The sequence below is a fragment of the Macaca thibetana genome, chromosome 14 (assembly GCF_024542745.1).
Source record: "Macaca thibetana thibetana isolate TM-01 chromosome 14, ASM2454274v1, whole genome shotgun sequence".
Taxonomy (NCBI): Eukaryota; Metazoa; Chordata; class Mammalia; order Primates; family Cercopithecidae; genus Macaca; species Macaca thibetana.
Genome location: NC_065591.1, coordinates 34,955,465 through 34,966,852, shown reverse-complemented (window position 1 = coordinate 34,966,852; position 11,388 = coordinate 34,955,465).

Here is an 11,388-nt window from a genome sequence, read left to right as displayed (position 1 = left end):
ATGATTGTCTACATAGAAAATTTCAAGAAATCAACAAAAAAACTTATCGAACAATCGAGGATAGATGATACAAGGTTAACACACAAAAATTAATTGCACCTCTAAACACCAACAATGAATATATAAAATACAAAATTTAAAAACAATACAGTTTTCAATTTCTCCAAAAAAAATGATATATTTAGTAAACAGTTAACAAAACATGCACAGGACAGGCTGGGTGTGGTAGCTCAGACCTGTAATCCCAGCACTTTGGGAGGCCAAGGAGGGCAGATCACTTGAGGTCAGGAGTTTTGAGACCAGCCTGGCCACCATGGAGAAACCCCATCTCTACTAAAAATACAAAAAATAGCTAGGCATGGTGGTGTGCACCTGTAATTCCAGCTACTTGGGAGGCTAAGGCATGAGAATCGTTTTAACCTGGGAGGCAGAGGTTGCAGCGAGCTGAGATCATGCCACTGCATTTCAGCCTAGGGACTCTGTCTCAAAAAAATAAATAAATAAACAGCACAGGACTGTGGGCAGAAAATTACAACATGCTTATGAAAGAAATCAAATAAGACCTAAATAAATGGAGAGACATATTGTATTTATGGATCGGAAGACACAACATAGTAAAGCAATCAGTTCTCCACCACAGTGACCTATATATTTAGTGCAATTTCCACAAAACTCTCAGCAAGATTTTTCTAGATAGAGCCAATCTTATTCTAAAATTTTATGAAAAGATAAAGACCCTCAACTAGTTTAAATAATCCTAAAAAAGATGAATGAAGTGAAAAGAATTACTCTACCTGATATTAAGGCTTACTAGGTAGCTACAGTAATCAAGAAAATATGGTATTGGTAGAGAGATATACATATATACCAATGGAACAAAATAGAAAACCAGGAACTAGACTCACACAAATATGTTCAACCATTTTTTTCACAAAAGTGCAAAAGCAGTTTAGTGAAGGAAGGGCCTTTTCAACCAATGGTACTGGGGCAACTAAACAATCACGAAAGTAAAATGAATCTCCACCTAAACCTTACATTTATACAATAATTAATTATAAATAAATCATGGAATTAAATATAAATAGTAATAGCATGAAACTTAAAAAAATTCAAGCAATCAGGTGTGGAGGTGCTGTTTTGTCATTTCATTAAATAGCAAAAATGCTATTTAAATGTAATCATACAGTGTACAACTTTAGGGGACTGGCCTTTTTCATTCAGCATAATTCCCTGGAGATTTATCTAAGTTGTTAAATATATTGATAATCTCTTATTTTTATTGCTATATGTTATTCATGGCATGTATATCCTCAGTTTGTTTGACAATTGCCTGTTGAAAACAAGATATAAATGTTGATTCTTTCAAGCTCTGAAATTTGGAGGCTCTTCATTACTGCAGAATGATTTAACCTATCCTGTCTAATATATAGTGCAACGAACTCTCATTTTATAGCCACTAAAATCAAGAGCAGAAAACTCTCATATTACAGCCACTAAAGCCAAGGGTTATAGCTCATGCTACCTAGGAAGTTAATGATGGAGACATTACTATGACCTGCAAAGCAAAAATCCCAGACTGTCGCCATTTTCCCATACACATTTTATCAGTGTGCTTCAGGTTATTTTGTTCGTTCATTAAGAATAAAACTAAAATATAAATAAAAGTTATATACCAAATTTAATTATCAAATTAGTTTGCAGATTACTAAGCCAAAAGTTGAAAGAACAGATTTTTAAAAGTAGGCTGAAAGAAATATTGGCATTTCTAATTTTATAATATAGTTCTGAATCAGCAGCCCATCATTCAAAGAAAAAAAAAAAGGCACATGATTCACATGAGTCACACTGGAGAAATCCTTGATATTTTGAAAATTCAAATGTCAACAAGCCACATAATATGAGAAATGAGAGTCACTGGCTCCATCCTTTTCAGCATTTCTACAAAATGAATCAAAATCAAATACCAACCATAGAGGTTTATTAATCTACAAAAAGATGTCTGAGCATTTCTGTAAAGAGATACCTTAATAATGGTCATTAATATTTGTGAAGTTAAAAGGGAGCTTGCAAAAATAAGCAGCATTTTTTTTTTTTCTGAGAAAGGGATTGTTTTACTCAGCATGTTTTTTCATGAACATGCTAAGGACCTGAAAGATTTCCCATGTTCTATGTTAAAATTACAAATCTAATTTAAACAAACAAACAAAAAACAACACTTACAGCTATGCCTATTACATAACTATTTAAGAAAACAGCCCTCCATCCTCATTTGCTACATGTCACACAGGAGAAAGGATTCATGCACTTCTCTGACTGCATGACAGAACCTTTTAAAACCTGCCAGTCACTCAGTCAGTCAGGCATTCAGGTTTTATTGCAAATATTCTGTTGGAAAGAGTGAGCAGTTCATGAAACGAAAAAGATGTAGCTAAGATTTTCTTAGGGAAAAACTTCACCATGTCCTTGATTAACTACCATATTTATTACTTCTTGAAACTACGAGTATTTCCTCTTCAGTTTTAATTCTGATAATAAGTGTAATATGCTCACTGCAGATAATCTAGAAGGCTTAGACAAGAGAAAATGAAAACAAAAGAGAGAGAGAGAGAGAAAGGAAAAGAGGTAGTTTTGCCATGGTCCCACCACTCCAAGTGAATACCAGCATAATTTTGGCAAATTTTCTTTGTCCTTTTTTTTCTGTGCCATTTTAAAATATAGCTGAGATGATAACTCATTTATAATTCCGAATCCTTCTTGTGTTCCAGTCACCCGATGTCAAAAGTGTTCTCTCATATTATTAAAAACTCATTGTTAAAATCATTTTAATAGGCACCCAAAATTCAATTGTTATGATAGACTGTCACTTATTTATTTATGCAATCTTCCAACATAGAATATCTTGGTAACAGAGTATCCTGGTAATGTCTTCTTTTTTTAATCATCACAATATATCTGAGTTTATTCAACTTTATTCCATATTTCTCCTTATTGTTCTGATTTGTCCTGGGTTCTAAAATGTATTCAATATGGTCCTTTCACTTCCATGCTGACCTGCTCCTTTCCTATAGCTGACTCTTCTCTAGATTGTCCTAAGAACCCTGAACAAGCTTCTCTCCACAGGTACATTTCAACTTCAGAATTCATCAAATACTTTCTGGTGCTCTCACTGGAAGAGAGAGAGAGAGAGAGAGAGAGAGAGAGAGAGACAGAGAGACAGAGACAGAGAGAGAGAGACAGAGAGCACACGAACAGTTCACATTCACAAAATAAATAAATATACAGATGATTACCTAAACAAAACAATCCCTCTTTATTTCTGAATATTTTCTAAACGTTTCAGTGATTTGAACCTCATATTTATGTGTATTTTTAAAGGTAAATGAAGTATGATAAAAATAACAAAGCATTGGATTGAAATCAGATTCTTAATGCAATTCTACCTTTCTCATCTAAGTCACTATATTACAAGAAGCTCATTTCCTCATTTGTAAAATAAGAAATTTAGATAGAGATCTCTGAGTTTTCTTCTAATTCTAACCTTCTCTGAGTGCAATTCTGGAACAGTTTCTGACTGTGCTCAGTTGTGTGACCTTAGGTATTAACCAAGCTTCAGAAGGGAAAACCAGAGCCACTCCTGTATTCCAGATAGGAAGGGTTTTAGCATGGGAATTCAAGCTTTTCCAAGGCTGGAAGAGTTGAGATGCAAAAGTCAGGAAAGCCACTACCAACTATGCCAGCCTAAAGGACCAACATGGATGGTTCTCAAGAGATAAAGCAAACACTGCTGCCAATCTGTTGAACCTCTGGAAAGCTCCTCACTAAAACTCTCCTCCATTCTTCACCCAGGCAATTGGTGGTGATTGCAAGCATTCACTTAAAGCTATCATGAATCTTAAGAACCTCATGGACACCTCCACCAACCAGCTCAGTCTGCAGAATCAATGTGACAATTCTCAAGATCACCTAGAAGCCTGCAGTTGGCTCACACACCTGCTTGCAGCTGGTCCTGGAGCTTCTCTTTCTTCCACCTCCAGACATGCTCACTAAGGATCCTATGGTAAGGGGAATTCTGGGAAATGTAGTTCATACCTTTGAAAGTCTCCTAACTTCCTCTAGAAAATATTTATTATGCAGATAGCTTAGTTTCTACTATGGACATAGTACTAAGCGCAGTACTGAAATAGGAATTCAACAGGACTAGTTTCCAAGACAATGGGTCACATAATCCTGCGCTAAAATAGGACACCATAAACAACAAGTCAGGAGACCCTACTGATAAGAGAGGATAAGTAAACAAACCAGCCTATATCAGCTAAAACCAACACGGCAACTAAAGCAATCTTCGCTCTGCTAATTACAACATATGCTAATAAAAACACTGCATAAGCACCATGATAGTTTATAAATGCCACGTGGCAATGTCCGGAAGTTACACTGTATGGTCAAGACTGAGGAGAAATCCCTGGTCCTGGGAGCTCCCTGCCCCATTCCCAGAAAACTTGTGAATAATCCACCCTTTGTTTAGAATATAATCAAGAAATGGCTGTAAAATAGCCAGCTAGCAGCCCCCCACCTAGTGCTATTCTGCCTATGGGGTACCCATGCTCTGCCTATGGAGCAGCCATCCTTTTATTCCTTTGTTTTGTAATAAACTTGCTTTTACTTTATTCTGTCAGCTCACTCTTGAATTCTTTCCTGCATGAAGCCAAGAACCCATGTGGCCTTCAGGGGTGAACCTCAAATTTGGGGTTCACCTGCAATAGTACTATGAAAAGTACTAAGAAACATAATAGGCATGATCACTGCCCTCAAGAAACTCAAAACCAATTTGGTGTTGGGCTAGACACCCAGGATGTAGGGATCCCACATTTCTTTTAGTGCTATCCAGAACTCGTGCTTTTGAGTTACTCAATGTTAATTATAGGAGAAGGAGTAACAGGTGAAAATCAAGATAAACTCTCAGACATTCCCTGCTGTGCCTGTCTCCTGCTTGAAGAAGCAGAAAGGAAAATGCTATGTGGAATCCCACAGTACAGAGAGCATGAAATCTACAAAAGCAGACTCTTCAATTTGAGTGTTGAGAACAGAGACTAGTGCTTCTTTGTCATTCTTGTTCATTTTCCTTGCAATGTTCAAAATAATGTAAGATGTGTGAATTTTTTCCAAAATCACTTGCGTGATTTATTTCTCAGGGACTTAACAAGTAACACTTTAGATACTCAGTGACTTCATGGCAGAGGGTCCTGGAAAAAAAAAAATGAAACAATATGTATGGGCTGAATTATGCTGCCCTCACACCCTGTAAATTCATATGTTGAAGCCCTATCCTCCAGCACCTCAGAATGTAACTATAATTAGAGATGGGGCCTTTAACGAAGCGATTAAGTTAAAATGAACTTATATGGGTGGGTTCTAATTCAATCTGACTGGTGTTCCTACAAGAGAAGAAAAATTGAACACACAGAAGTGTCCCATAGGTACACACTCAGAAGAAAAAGACCATGTGAGGACAGCAAGAGGCATCCACCTGCAAGCTAAGAGGAAAAGCCTCAGAAGAAACCAAACCTACCCACACCTTGACCTTGGACTTCTAGCCTCCAGAACCGTGAGAATATAAATATCTATTGTTTAAGCCACACAGTCTATGGTATTTTGTTATGGCAGCAACCGCAGGCATTTGCATGGGATTTGGAGTAGCAGCTGTGTTCATGGGTCTTGCAGCCTAAAAGAAGACTCCTTACAAGTAGGTTTTGGCCAATGATTAGCATAAATTAGTAGACTTCTATACTGGTTTGGCACCATATGTGGTCAAGTGCAGAGAAGAGAATATAAACTGGATGAAGACAAAGCCCTTAACCTATTATATTGACTGCTGTATCCCCAGTGTAAGTGTACAATTTGATGAGTTTTGCAAAACATAGTCATGTAAAGCCATCATAATCATGAACATTTCTATCACCCCAAAAGGTTCCCTCATGCCTCTCTGCAGTTAATCTCCTTCCTAAGTCCCAGTCCTTGGCAACCACTGATCTGCTATCACTATAATATGCCTTTTCTATAATTTCCTATAAATAGGATCATACAGAGTACAGTCTTTGTGTCTTGGCTTCTTTTCATTTAGCATTTGGTATTTATTCATGCTGCTTTGTGAATCAGTACTGCATTTCCTTTTTATTGTTGAGTAATATTTTTCCTTATGGATATATCACAATTTTTGAATCCATTCACCAATTGATGGACATTTGAGTTATTTCTAATTCTTGGCCATTATAAATAATGTTTCTATTAACATTTGGGTTACTGTGTGTCTTTTTTTTCTTTCTTTTTTTTTAAGAAAAAAAAATTGCATCGATGATAGACTGGATAAAGAAAATGTGATATACACACACACACACACACACACACACACACACACACCATGGAATACTATGCAGTCATAAAAATGAACGAGATCATGTCCTTTGCAGCAGTGACATGGATGGAGCTGGAAGCCATTATCCTCAGCAAACTGATGCAGGAACAGAGAACCAAATACCACATGTTCTCACTTATAAGTGGGAGTCCATGAGAATACATGGACACAGAGAGGGAAAGAATGGACACTGGGGCCTGTCGAGGGGCAGGGTTGGGGGAGGGAGAGTATTAGGAAAAATAGTTAATGCACACTGGGTTTAATACCTAGGTGACAGGTTGATAGATGCAGCAAACCACCACAGCACACATTTACCTATGTAACAAACCTGTACATCCTGCACATGTACCCTGGAACTTAAAATTAAAATTAAAATTAATTTTAAAAAGAGAATAAGTAGTATTTTCAATGCTCTGCAGCACTACATGTCAGAGGACCCTAGAAAAGCATGAAAGTGTATGGATGGGCTGAACTATGCCCGCTCCCTGCAAATGCATATGTTGAAGCTGTATTTCCTAGTACCTTAGAATGTGACTGTGTTTGGAGATAGGTCCTTAAAGAGATGATCATGTGAAAATAAGTTTCTATGGATGAGTGAATGCCTAGGAGAAGAATTGCTGGAAAGTATGTTAGAGTATGTTTAAATTGATAAAAAACAGGTAAACTGTTTTCTCAAGTTGCTGTACTATTTTATATTCCCTACAGCAATGTTCAAGGGTTCCAGTTACCCCTCATCCTCACCAATCCTTGTTATTGCAGTCTCTTTAATCATAATTGTCTATTGGCTGTGCAATGGCATTTTACTGCTGATGACTAATGATGTTGAGCCGGTTTTTCATATGCTTATTTGCCATTTGTGTATCTTTTGTGAAATATCTATCAAACTTTTAGCCCATTTTCAATTGAGTTGTTTTATTTTTGAGTTGTAAAACTTCCTTCTATATTCTGATATAATTTCTTTATCAGTCTAAATTTTGAAAATATTGCCTTCTGCCTATAGCTTTTTTCCTCTAGTTAACACTGTCTTTTGAAAAATACATTTTTAATTTTTATGAAGACTAGATTGTCATTTTGTCTTTTGTGGTTTATGTTTTTTGTGCCTTCTCTAAAAAACTGTTATCTAGCCCAAGATCATAAATATTTTTCCTATAGTTTTTTCTAAAATTTATGGTATTAACTTTAATATTTAAATTATCCATTTAGCACATTTTCATATATGTTATGAGGTATATTCTATACATTTAAGTATGTATCAATTTATTTATTACTTTTTATCTAGTTTTGATAATAATATAATTTTGATTTTTTAAAAAACTGTTTCTCTATCTTTTAGAAATCCATACAAAAAGTCTTAAAAATGAAATGATTACTGGAGGTGTGAGAAAGTAGGCACAAGTATAGCAGTTGTGGTAAAACAATGTTGACCACAAGTTGATACTTGCTGGAACTGAGAGATGACTGTATGAGAGCATGCTGTATTAGCCTCTCACTTTTACATATTTGAAATTTTCTATGATAAAGTTTAAGAAAACATTTGTAACATGAAGAAACTAAGATCTGAAGAAATATAGTTGAGGATATTCGTGAGTTTTAATTTATTCCTGGTGAGTCAGGCTTCAATTGAGTTATCTTATTAGAAAGGAAAAAAATTAACCAAAACACACCAGGTACATCATGATTATGGTTTATGATCTTAACATAAAATCCCAGATGTATTATTTACTAGCCTTATAACTCTATACAATTGCACTCTATGCAATTGGTTAAAATGAGATTTGTGGTTGTGCATTGTAAAGTCTTCACACTTGTGAAGATTAAAATTAGAAATAACAGCAAAATGTCTGACACATCGAGGTTAATCTTATTTCTTCAATTTCATCCCTTATTCAAATGCCAAGCCAGCTACTGAGCATGTGTTTCACATTTTAAAATGGATTTGAAAAGGATTTAATAACATACTACTCTGATGGCCTGTATCAGATGAGTGTAATATGAGTCAAAACAGCATGCTTTTCAAGAAATCAAAACTCTTAACTTGGGTTTTGTTTTTTTGCCTTAGAAAATCTCTGGTGCAGTCAGTGCTTACATTCTGAGCTCTTACTGCACAATTTCAGCAGCAGCATCTAATAGAAGTATTGAAAAAAATGATGCCTGCTTTATTTTTCTCCTGCAATAAGTTTTATTTAAAATGAGAGAGGTAACCATTCCAAGAATTAATTTGATAATAAAAAGAAATATACATAATTTTCATTTCTTATAAGTAAATTAAATAGAAAATGCATAGTAACTTATTGGGCAACCTTTTACTATTTCTCATTTGTCTGCCATATCAACAGAAGAAAAAAAAAACACTAGTTCTGGAATCTGACAGATCGGAGTTCAATCCTGAGTTTCTTTCTTCCTGGCAACCTTTGAAAGTCACTAAATCTCTTCTTTGCCACAATTTCCCCATCTGTCAGCTGGAGTTTAACAACGAATGTTTACTGGATGCCTACCATGTGACAGGAACTCTTCTAGATGAATAAAACAGAAGTTCGCTGCCAATGTGGTTTACATTCTAGTGGCTAAATAACTTTCCTGGTCATACACTTACTAGGTGACAGAACCATGATCAAAGACAGGTAGTCTTGGTATATAGAGTATATACTCCAAACCACTAAGTTATACCATAATTTGTGAAATTAGTGAGATGATCTATGACAAATACCTAGATAGGATCTCAGTAAACACAGCAATTAAAATTACTTATTTATTTTCTTTTTAAAATCATCTTTACTGAAGCAAAATTTACATAAAATAAAATGCATCGATTTGTTAATTTTATGAGCTCAAAGTTGTTCCTAATATTACCTTGTTATTCTTTTCATATTTTAGTATCTGGTAACTCATAATTGGTATCTTCTATCTTTTTTTTTTTCTGATCAGTCTAGCCAGATTTTGTTATTTTCCAAAAGACTCTAGCTTTTAGTACCATTGATTTTTCTGTAACTTTTTTCTTCATTTTATATTTTATTGTTTTCTATCCTTGTTTTTACAATTTTCTTCCCTTTACTTACCTTGGGTCTAATTCACTCTTTTTCTAGCTTCTTAAGGTGGAAGTTTAGATTATCAATTAAATCTCCTTTGTTTTCTAACATACGCAACTAAAGCTAAAAATGTCCCTGTAAACACAACTTTAGCTGCATTTCACAAATTTATCTATGCTGTGTTTTTATTTCATTCCGTTCATATTATTTCCTAATTTCCCTTTTAGTTTGTTTTCTGGGTCCCCCCCTTCTCTTGTCATTTGGAATTTATTGATTACATTTTGGTTTTCATTTTATGTCCCCTGTTGCATTTACTGGCTATACCTCTTTGTATTGTTTTAGAGGTTGTGCTAGAGTTTATAATATACATCTTGAAATTAACACAGTCTACCTTAAATGATATTATATTATTTTATTTATAAGAATCTTACTATACTTCCATATCAGCCTGCTATCCTTGTTTTCATACATTTTATTTCTATTTATATCATAAAACTGACAATAAATTATTATAATTTGTCTTTAACAGTTATCTTTTAACAAAACTTAAATTAAAAATAAGATTTGATCTCTACTCTCTTATTTACTGCTTCTAGCAGTCTTCATTCGTTTTATATACATACAAATTTTAATCTGATAACATTTTCCCTCAATATTAAATTTTATAGTGTCTGGTGACCAAACTTCTGTTTACCTATTAAAAAAATCTTCATTTTGCCCTAATTTTTCAAATAATAAATACTACAGATAACGCATTTTTCTGCTGTGAGTTTTTTAATGTAATTCTCTTGTGATTTTCATGTCTTTCATTATATCTTTAAACATTATTAATAATAGCTGTTCAAAAGTTTTTTACTGTTTTAGTATACTTTACTGGATGTTGGCCATTGCTAATTTTACATTTTGGAATACTGGATTTTGTTTCAGCCTTTAAATGGTGTTAGACATGGTTCTGACAAGCAGTTAATTTATTTGCCAATAATTTTGATCTTTTCAAAGCTTCTTTTTCAGTTTGTTGTGGAAGGTCTTCAGTAGCTTTTACATCAGAACAAGTTTGGTCATACTTCTAAAGTATGACCTTCCTGAAGGGTCTTACAGCAATGTCCTCGATGTTAAATGAGGACTCTCTGCTCTGGCAGGTCAAAATTTGAACATCTTTCAGCTCTGTGTAAGTAATCAGAACTTTCTTACCATATTACCCAATTATCTTTCCCAGCCTCTTTGGTTTCCACTGTATCAATCTATGGATTTGTATTTAGCATCAGACTCTAGGGAACCCATATGCAGATTTCTGGAGTTCTTTCTGTGACTAGCTCTTTCCTCTCCTGTAGTCCATCCTGCAAATCCTAGCTGCCTCATCTCTTCACACTGTGATCTCTGTGTTCTCAAATCAGTGGGATCATTTTGTTCATCCTAGCAGAAAATGATGTCTCTCTGGCAGAAAACCAAAGTGATTTTAGGACTCACTCTATTTGTTTCCCTTCTAAGGGATAAGAGTTCTGGAATGTCTATTACCCAAAGTTCAAAAATACAATGTTCCATATATTTTATCCATCTAGTTGTTTAAAGCTGGAGGGCTATGCTAGTCTCAATTATTCTGCCAAATCCAGAAGTCAAAATCCATCTCATTTTCTTTCTATATTGCTAAAACTATAGCCTCCAACCATCAAATGCCTCAAGAGAAACACCTTAGCAAAGGTGCACAAGCATCATGTATCTGGCACATACATTTCAGGAACTGATGCTATAGAATCAAGAGACAATCTTTCAGAGAAAGTTCAGGAGAAGAACAGCTATTTTGGAATTCTTTGCTGCCTGCTGGGAATCGCAAGTGATTGATTTTTTTTTCTGCTCCTAACAATTTTTGGCATAGGTCACTGAATCCAGCCCTTTTTTGTCAGTATTTTTTCTTCAGCTAGTAAAGCAAATATATTCCACTGTTTGGCAGTT